At 31.9% G+C, this 8493-nt stretch overlaps 1 pseudogene; it reads left to right on the forward strand.

Moving 5' to 3' along the window:
- Positions 1-484: 484 nt before the first annotated feature.
- LOC121392220 lies at positions 485-7627 on the forward strand (annotated as a pseudogene).
- The last annotated feature ends 866 nt before the right edge of the window (positions 7628-8493 follow it).

Below are 8493 nucleotides of genomic sequence, written 5' to 3' on the forward strand. Positions count from 1 at the left end.
TAAAGAATTGAAGAGTAAGTTTACGATTGTTACAATCAGATCTTGAATGAAGCTGAGACAGACTTAGATCAAACAAGAAGCTCTTTCAATGAAGGTGAAATCTGAAAATCAACAATCAGGGAAGAAGTGCACTCTTTTACATCAAACTTTGTCACATAAAGATAGTGAACTTCACGACATTTCTCAGCAAAGAGATGAAGAAAACAAAATGTTAAAGAAATGGAGGATCGATTTGAAGCTGTTTCAAACAACACGAAGATGGAGAAAAGCTCACAGTAATCATTAAAAGTTGATTTAACTCACTTCGTACAATTGAGATACCTAAGTTTGCATTCAGAATTAGCAAAGACTGTATCAGAGATGGTCACCTTACAAACAGATTATAACATCACGTGTCAATCGGTATACAAGAACGGAAAACTCTTATCAACGAGCGCATCAGAGAAGCAGGAGATTTCAGAAAATTATCTACTGTTAGAAAAAGATGGAAATGGAAGCTGAGAAATCCGTCTCCATAAAAGACACTCTTCAAAGACTCAGAAGAGTTAAAAGATTTGCAATCACTCACATGTTAGCTGTTGGACATAATCAGAAATTAAGTGAAGAAGTCCGAAAATTGAAAGATGATGCTAAAAAATTACATGAGGTCCAGGAGAAAAAAAGTATCAGAGAGAGCAAGTCTTTGAAAGAAGAATGTGTTAATTTAAAGGAAAACTCAAGGCAAGTCACTCAAAGTCTCAAGTTTAGAGGCGGAATTAAAGCATCCTAAAGATCAGAGCCACAAATCCCAAGTAGCAACCAAACTCATGAAATACAAACTTTGAAGACACGTGTGCAAGAACTGGAGAACCAGTGTGAAATGTTAACAGCAACAAGATAACTTGCTACATCGACTTGATAAAATGGAGAAACTAGAAAAGGACTATGAACTATTAAAACAACGTATTCACGATGTTCTAGGACAATCAAGTCAGGTTAAAAAATGACAACAAGCATTGCTACAACTATTAGAAGAGTTGAAGTAAGTCTCTTGACTCTCCTCTCTCACTATATCTGATTGGGCATATATTATCGATGGAGATGCCAGCACTTGAAAAGAAGTGACTCGTAATTTACAAAGGAGAATTTGGAGCTCCAACAACAAGTGTCTCTTTTGAGGTCAATGAATGATAAACATCATAAAAATATTGCAAATTTGGAGTCACACAAAAGTTTTTTTTTGAAGCTATGGAAGAGGAAAAGAAAAACATTTTAGTTGAATTAATGCAAGCACAGAACTACGAACAAGTTATTTCTTTATTATTCTTTTCTCTTTATTTAGTGATCAATTTATTTACCAGAAAATAGGCAACTCAAAAAGAACTTGGTGAGGTAGAAATTGAAGTCATCGCATCAAAAGACAAGCTCACGCTGAACTTGAAGAAGAAATGAAAGTGAAAGTTGAACACTCAAGCTCAACTTTTATCCATATTTAATGAACATAATAAAGCACTTCAAATACAAGTTAGTTAAACCTGTTTGACCACCACTTATGACTTGTCTTATAACAGGTTGGGTCAACTCCAGAAACAAGTCAAAGAACTAGGGGGTAGTTGGCGAGGAGACACCCATCTCCCCTCCTCCAATGCCAGAAGTAATCAGAGAATCTCCAAGTAACATTATAATTACTACTACCTCTAAATAGTTTTATCATCACATATTTTGTAGTTTATATCATCTGATTCTCGACCGTTGTTCTGAACTTGAAGTCCAAAATGCTTCATTACAACAACAATTAGCTAAATTACAAGCTGAATTAATTGTAGCACAAGAAATAGCGCCAGTTATCAGACGTCGGTAGCTCTACTTTGTTAGCTTTTGACTAGTGTACCTTTTGTTCCTTCAAATGAAGATTCAATTTTTAGGTCAGTCACACATCAGGTCACATAAATATAAATGTATTGTATCGTTTATATATAGCGTTCCTGAAGAAAATGTTACTTGCCTTGTTCAATATTAGCTGATGCCTTTATTAACAAGACAGAGTTATCTGGCAGAAGTTATGGTAAAAGCCACGACAACATTATAATTATATTTTGTAGCAATCTTATCTTCAGACTATTGAGATGGATGGTTTAATGCTGTAGCTCAAAAAGTCTATCACCAGTTCTTGTCTCCAGTGTTATGTCACTACATTTAATAGACTCTCTCCTAAATTACTAGTATATTATGTTAACATGCAAGACATCAGGGGTATGTTTAAATTTATTTTAAATATATTTAAATATATAGTATATAATTTTCCCATAGGGAAACTCTGCATTACATCATACATTAGCTAATGCTAATTTTCCTGCGGTATCGATCTTACTAGATCTGAAGTGTTGCAATACTAACATTACTAATAAAGTAATTACAAGATTATACAATATATCATTTTATATGATATCCTTAGGCTGGATATACTCCATTGATGTTAGCTGCAGCTCATAATATTGAATGTTGAGAGAACAAACCTGTATTACAGAAATTGCTCAGTAAAACTGATATTAATATACGCTCTAAAGTGTAGGTCTTCTTTCTGTTAGTTTAAAAAATTCAAATGTGATAATGTTGTTTTGATAGGAATTGCAAAACTGCTTTGATGTTAGCTGTATCTAGTGGTATTTAGAATTAATATCATTGTTTTTTAGAATATGAGCAGATATTAATGCTCAAGATAAGGTAAGTTATGAATATCATACAATAATATAAATGTTATAGATATGTTTTATAGGATGGTTCAACTTCTTAATGTTTGCTTGGAGAAAGGTCATACTGAAATTGTTCAGAAACTGCTTTCTAATCCATCATGTAATGTTTTATTGAAAGATAATGTAAGTTTATTTATTATTTATATATTTTTATATATCTTTGGCCTATAGGATGGACAAACAGCATACAACATTGCATCTGGTATTGGTCACAATGAAATATGTACTTTACTCAAGAAATATCACAAACATCAATCAAATAAAGATGACAGTTTTTTTTATTTAGTTATTTTTTATTCAATCAAAGAGCAATATTTTTGTGTGTATTTCATAATAATATTCATTGTTGTTACAGGAACCATTATTGTGGTCAAAATTATAGTAGAGAATGTCAATTAGGTAACAAAATCAGCCGATTTGTCATAACGTTATGAGCACAAAGGAGAAAATTTCTCTCATTGAAGAGAGCCCAAGTGATTATGGAGCTACTGGAATGTCTAGTGGACCTCAATCTGCTAGTGTCTCGTTTTCATGGTATTAGTATCTGATACAAGAAGGTCTCTTTAAGAAAACCACAAAGACAATTTTAAACAATGCCTCGTATGTTATAGTTTGTAAAACGCAACTTTTGTTATCAATTACTTCATTTACAGTGGAATCATGTTACCAGGTCTTAATGCTATTATGGGACCTACTGGTAGTGGAAAAACAACGTCAGTATATTATAATAATATTAATATTATTAGTTTTTTTATTTAATAGCTTGTTAGATATTCTTGCTGATCGTAAAATCCTAAAGGACTTCGTGGTATTGTACTAATTAATGGAGAGCGGCAACCTAAAAATTTTAAATGTATGAGTGGATATGTTGTTCAGGTAAGTCTTGTGACTGTCACGTGACTTAATCATATATATTCAGGACGATGTTGTCATGGGGACATTGACAGTGAGGAGAACTTCTATTTTTTCAGCAGCACTCGCCGACTTCCACTGAGTATTTCATGAATGATAAAAAAGCGTGTAGAAAAAACTATTGCTGACTTAGGGTTAACTGACTGTGCTGATACTAAAGTCAGTGTTAACTGTAGAAATATTCTATTATTAATGTATACAGATTGGTACAGAGTTCTTCAGAGGTATTAGTGGAGGTGAACGAAAGAGAACTAACATTGGTATGGAGTTGATTATTGAACCACAAGTTTTATTTCTTGATGACCAACTACTGGTCTGGATGCATTCACTGCTGTTACTGTAGTCCAGTTACTGAGAAAGTAAGAGTATGATCCTGTAATTAATAGTGTTTTATTATTATAATATAACAGTTTAGCTCAAAGTGGTAATCGTATTATTATTATGTCAATACATCAACCTCGCTACTCCATATATAACAATGTGATTCACTAACTTTACTTTCACATGGAGAAATAGTCTACCAAGGAGAGACTATAAAAACATTGGATTATTTCTCTGGCCTTGGTATGTCGTGTGCATGTCACATGATGGTCATGTGATCTTTTATAGGCTATGTTTGTGAGGAACATGATAACCCAGCTGACTTCCTTCTGGATGTTATTAACAAATGTGAAGGACAGACTTCAGCTACAGCTGGTGAGTAAATCCCTGAAATTAAGTCATTATTAATGAAGCATTTAGTATTAAGGATGTTTACTATAATAGAATTTTTAGATCTTCTAGCTATTGAACAAAATGATGCTACAAATACTACAGTTTGATTTAGCTATGCCTATGTTAATTCTAATGAATATAATGCTACAACGAGCTAAATGTAAAGAATTGCTTGACACATTGGAATCAAAGGAAAATGGAAGTAAAAAAATCACAGACTTTCTCATGCTAAATATGCTACTACTTTCTTATTGCAGTACATAATATTATAATATATATAATATTAAATATGCCCCTTTATTTAGCTTTTAATTGTTACACATATAATATAATATTAAATATGCCCTTTATTTAGCTTTTAATTGTTATGATAAGATCAACAATCAACTTAGCTCGTAATCCAATGACATCTGTTATACAAGTATGTGTTAATTATATAAAATTATAATATATATTGGACAATTAATATTATTATAGTTTGTGATTGTTATCATTTTTGGTGCTGTCGTTGGAGGAATTTACTTCCAAAATTGATAATGGTGATAATGGCTATCAAAACAGGTTTATTTCTTTTTATATCATTGTTATTATTTGAATATTTTCTCTAGAATTGGAGCCATTTTCTTTATTATTATGAACCAAATATTTGGTAACTTATCAGCTATTATTGATCTCTTCATAGTTGAGAAACCTATTTTTTATGTAAGACACGCCTTCTTTTACATTATATTACTATCTTCTTTCAGTCATGAGAATGCTAGCGGATTCTATCGAGTTTTCTGCTTATTTTTTAGCTAAAGTTATCTGTGACATTATTCCTATGAGGCTCCTCCCACTTTGTTTTATTCTCTGTTATTGTCTATTTTATGATGGGTACTCTAATAATTGATTTTTTAAAAATATTTATTTGTGTCTTTAGGTTTCCAGTTTGAATAATCAAGTTCTTTATTTTTTTCCCTGACTCTATTTTTAACAGCAGTAGCTGCGACAACATCAGCTTTTTGGGTCAGTGCTGGAGTAAAGGTAGCTGGTATTGCAAATTTGCTTGTTGCATTAATTTATGTAGTACAAATGGTAAGTTAGTTTTTATAAAGTGTTATAATTTATCATTGTAATAGCTTTTTGGAGGATTTTTGCTAACTCTTGACTCTCTCTACCGATCTGGATACGATGGTTACAATATGGCTCTTTATTTCGATATTCTGTTGAAGCATTAGCAGTTAATGAAATAGAAGGACTAGTATTTAACCAAACTATGTAAGAACAAAATATATTCATTTATAATAACATTAATATTTATATGTTTTTTAGAAATGATTCTGTATTGTTAGTACCTGGAGATGTTTATCTCACTCGTCAGGGTTTTAAAAACCAACTGGCTCTGGTATGACGAAATTGGACTTGGAATTATGTGTCTACTTTTTCTGACACTAACTTATTTGACTCTGCGAATTATCAAGAAAGAGAAATAACTTAATATTTATCAATATCGTGGTTATTATAACAATTATTGTCTAATTTACGGACGTGAACGGGAAACATTCTGAATTTGTACTGAAATATAATTGGCAAAAATAATTAAGAACTATTACTTACTCCGTATACTATACTTCTCCATGAGAGAGTATGTCGTCTAAACATAATGATCGGGGCAAAGATAGCAATTACTATTCTAATATATGCAGCCATTTTTGAAGCAAATAAAGAAGCAAAGAATACGTGGCTCATCAAGCAAAGGTAAGAATAAGTTTTTCTTTACCACGTGGTAGATCACGTGATATTTGTAAGGTACACTCTGTTGCTTGGAGCTGTGATGGCAGTCGATTAGCAAGTGGATCGTTTGATAAGACAGTTACAATATGGACACTAGAGTCCGATAGACTTGGACGAGAAGGAAATTATAAAGTAAGAAATAATTTCTTTGTATAATTTGAGAATTTATGGTATTGACTATAGGTCCATACAGGTAGTGTTGATCAGTTAAGATGGCATCCTAGCAAACCAGAAGTATTAGTAACTGCATCTGGTGACAAGACAATAAGAGTCTGGGACACTAGAGGTAACAATGGATACATATTAGAATGATACGAATACATAATAGGGATAAAATGGATGTACAGTAATTGAAATGGATGTATTTTTTTCACATTAGCTGGTAAACCTACTGGTACTGTTAGTACTAAAGGAGAGAATATTAATATATGTTGGTCTCCTGACGGTCAGACTATAGCTGTAGGCAATAAGGTATGTTACTATTAATAGAATATTATGCATTACTAAACTGTTAGTTCTATAAATAGTTTGTGTTTTTAGGAAGACTTGTTGACATTTATAGATACTAGAACATTGAAAGTTAAACATGAAGAATTATTTAAATATGAGGTAATAGTGACATCATTGATTATAGTGATAATAGTTAACGTTAGGTAAATGAAATCTCTTGGAACAAATCTGGCGACCAGTTCTATTTAACTAATGGCAATGGCTGTGTTGTTATTTTTAGGTATTACCATATTTATAATGTATTGAATATTATATTGTATAGTTGGCCTGACTTGAAACATCTTCACACAGTTAATGCTCATCCTGCACAACTGTATATGTATTGAGTTTTGACAGATCTGGAAAGTAAGACATATTGTAATACATATGCATTGTTAAGTTCTCTCTCTCTCTCTCTCTCTCTCTCTCATCACTCTCTCTCTCTCTCTCCTCTCTCTCTCTCTCTCTCTCTCTCTCTTTCTCTTTCATTGTTAGATATTTTGCTACAGGTAGTGCTGATGCATTAACAAGTCTTTGGGATGTATCAGAATTAGTTTGTCTTCGCACATTCTCTCGTTTAGAGTAAGCCCCTACTAATCATTAACTTATAATTACTGATATTATAGTTGGCCAGTAAGAACACTAAGTTTTAGTCATGATAGTCAACTCATTGCCTCAGCTTCCGAAGATCTATTTCTAGATATTGTGAGTAGTCATCCATTATATTGAACCATGCATCTATTGATTAAATATATCTATCTATCACTATGTAGGCATATATCCATTCTGGTGAGAAAGTACATCAAGTTTCAACTCAAGCACCAACATTTACTGTTGCTTGGCATCCGAGGAAACATCTTTTAGTATATGCTTGCGATGATAAGGTAGTCAGTTTTATGACTTATCTCCGTATATTGTGAATTATCTCCGTATATTGTGTTACTACAGGATAAATACGAACGAGATACGGGAGAATTTGGCTGTTTGGATTACCAAACTCCGTTTAATTAATAATATAAATTTTTTTAATAATTATTATATTATAAACTACGCCGCGGGTTAAAATTAGAAGTACGTCTGCGAAGAATGGGTGAAAGATCGTGGCTCCGTTTTATAGCAATTCACTTCTTGTTAGTAGCTGCTCTCCTAGTAAATATCCAGGCTATAGATATAGGTAATATTATAAGCTAATGATGTACTATTTAACTGTTAAACCTTATTCTAATAGTTGCATATATATATATATATATTATATATTCCAGTACATTATATATATCAGTCATATAGTATTTATATAATAATAATAGTATATTTCTTTAAATAGAATAAATTTGTGTAGGTGGTTAAACTAACGTTTATAATCCAGCATTGTACTTAGTATAAAACTAACAAATTAAGTTTATTTTTTAATACTTATTAATGAAATACACAATATAGTGTCTATTGTATTCCCTTGAGATGAATTAATGTGTACATCATCTTCACAACAAACATTAGATACAGTCCTGAGAATTACTATCAATGATGTAAATGATACAAGTTTCTGCAAAAAGGTTATGGTAAGAACACAGTTGTTTTTGTAATGGTGATTGTTGATGGTTTCATTATGCACTATAGAATAACACAACATCTATTAATGTCAAGATATACTGATGATGTTATGTCCTACATGTGGTAGTTATGAAGTGACACTTAACAATACAAATTGTACAACAAGTATCAATGATGATGTCACTGTTACCCTCTTAATAACATTACATCATAATGACTCAGAGCTAACTCTATGTCCATTACTGCAAGACAATTCTCCTTATAATATAACTATATTTGAATATAATATTACTGGGGTGGCTGTTCAATTTGACAATGGTCC

Source organism: Gigantopelta aegis, unplaced genomic scaffold (assembly GCF_016097555.1).
Source record: "Gigantopelta aegis isolate Gae_Host unplaced genomic scaffold, Gae_host_genome ctg3536_pilon_pilon:::debris, whole genome shotgun sequence".
Lineage (NCBI taxonomy): Eukaryota > Metazoa > Mollusca > Gastropoda > Neomphalida > Peltospiridae > Gigantopelta > Gigantopelta aegis.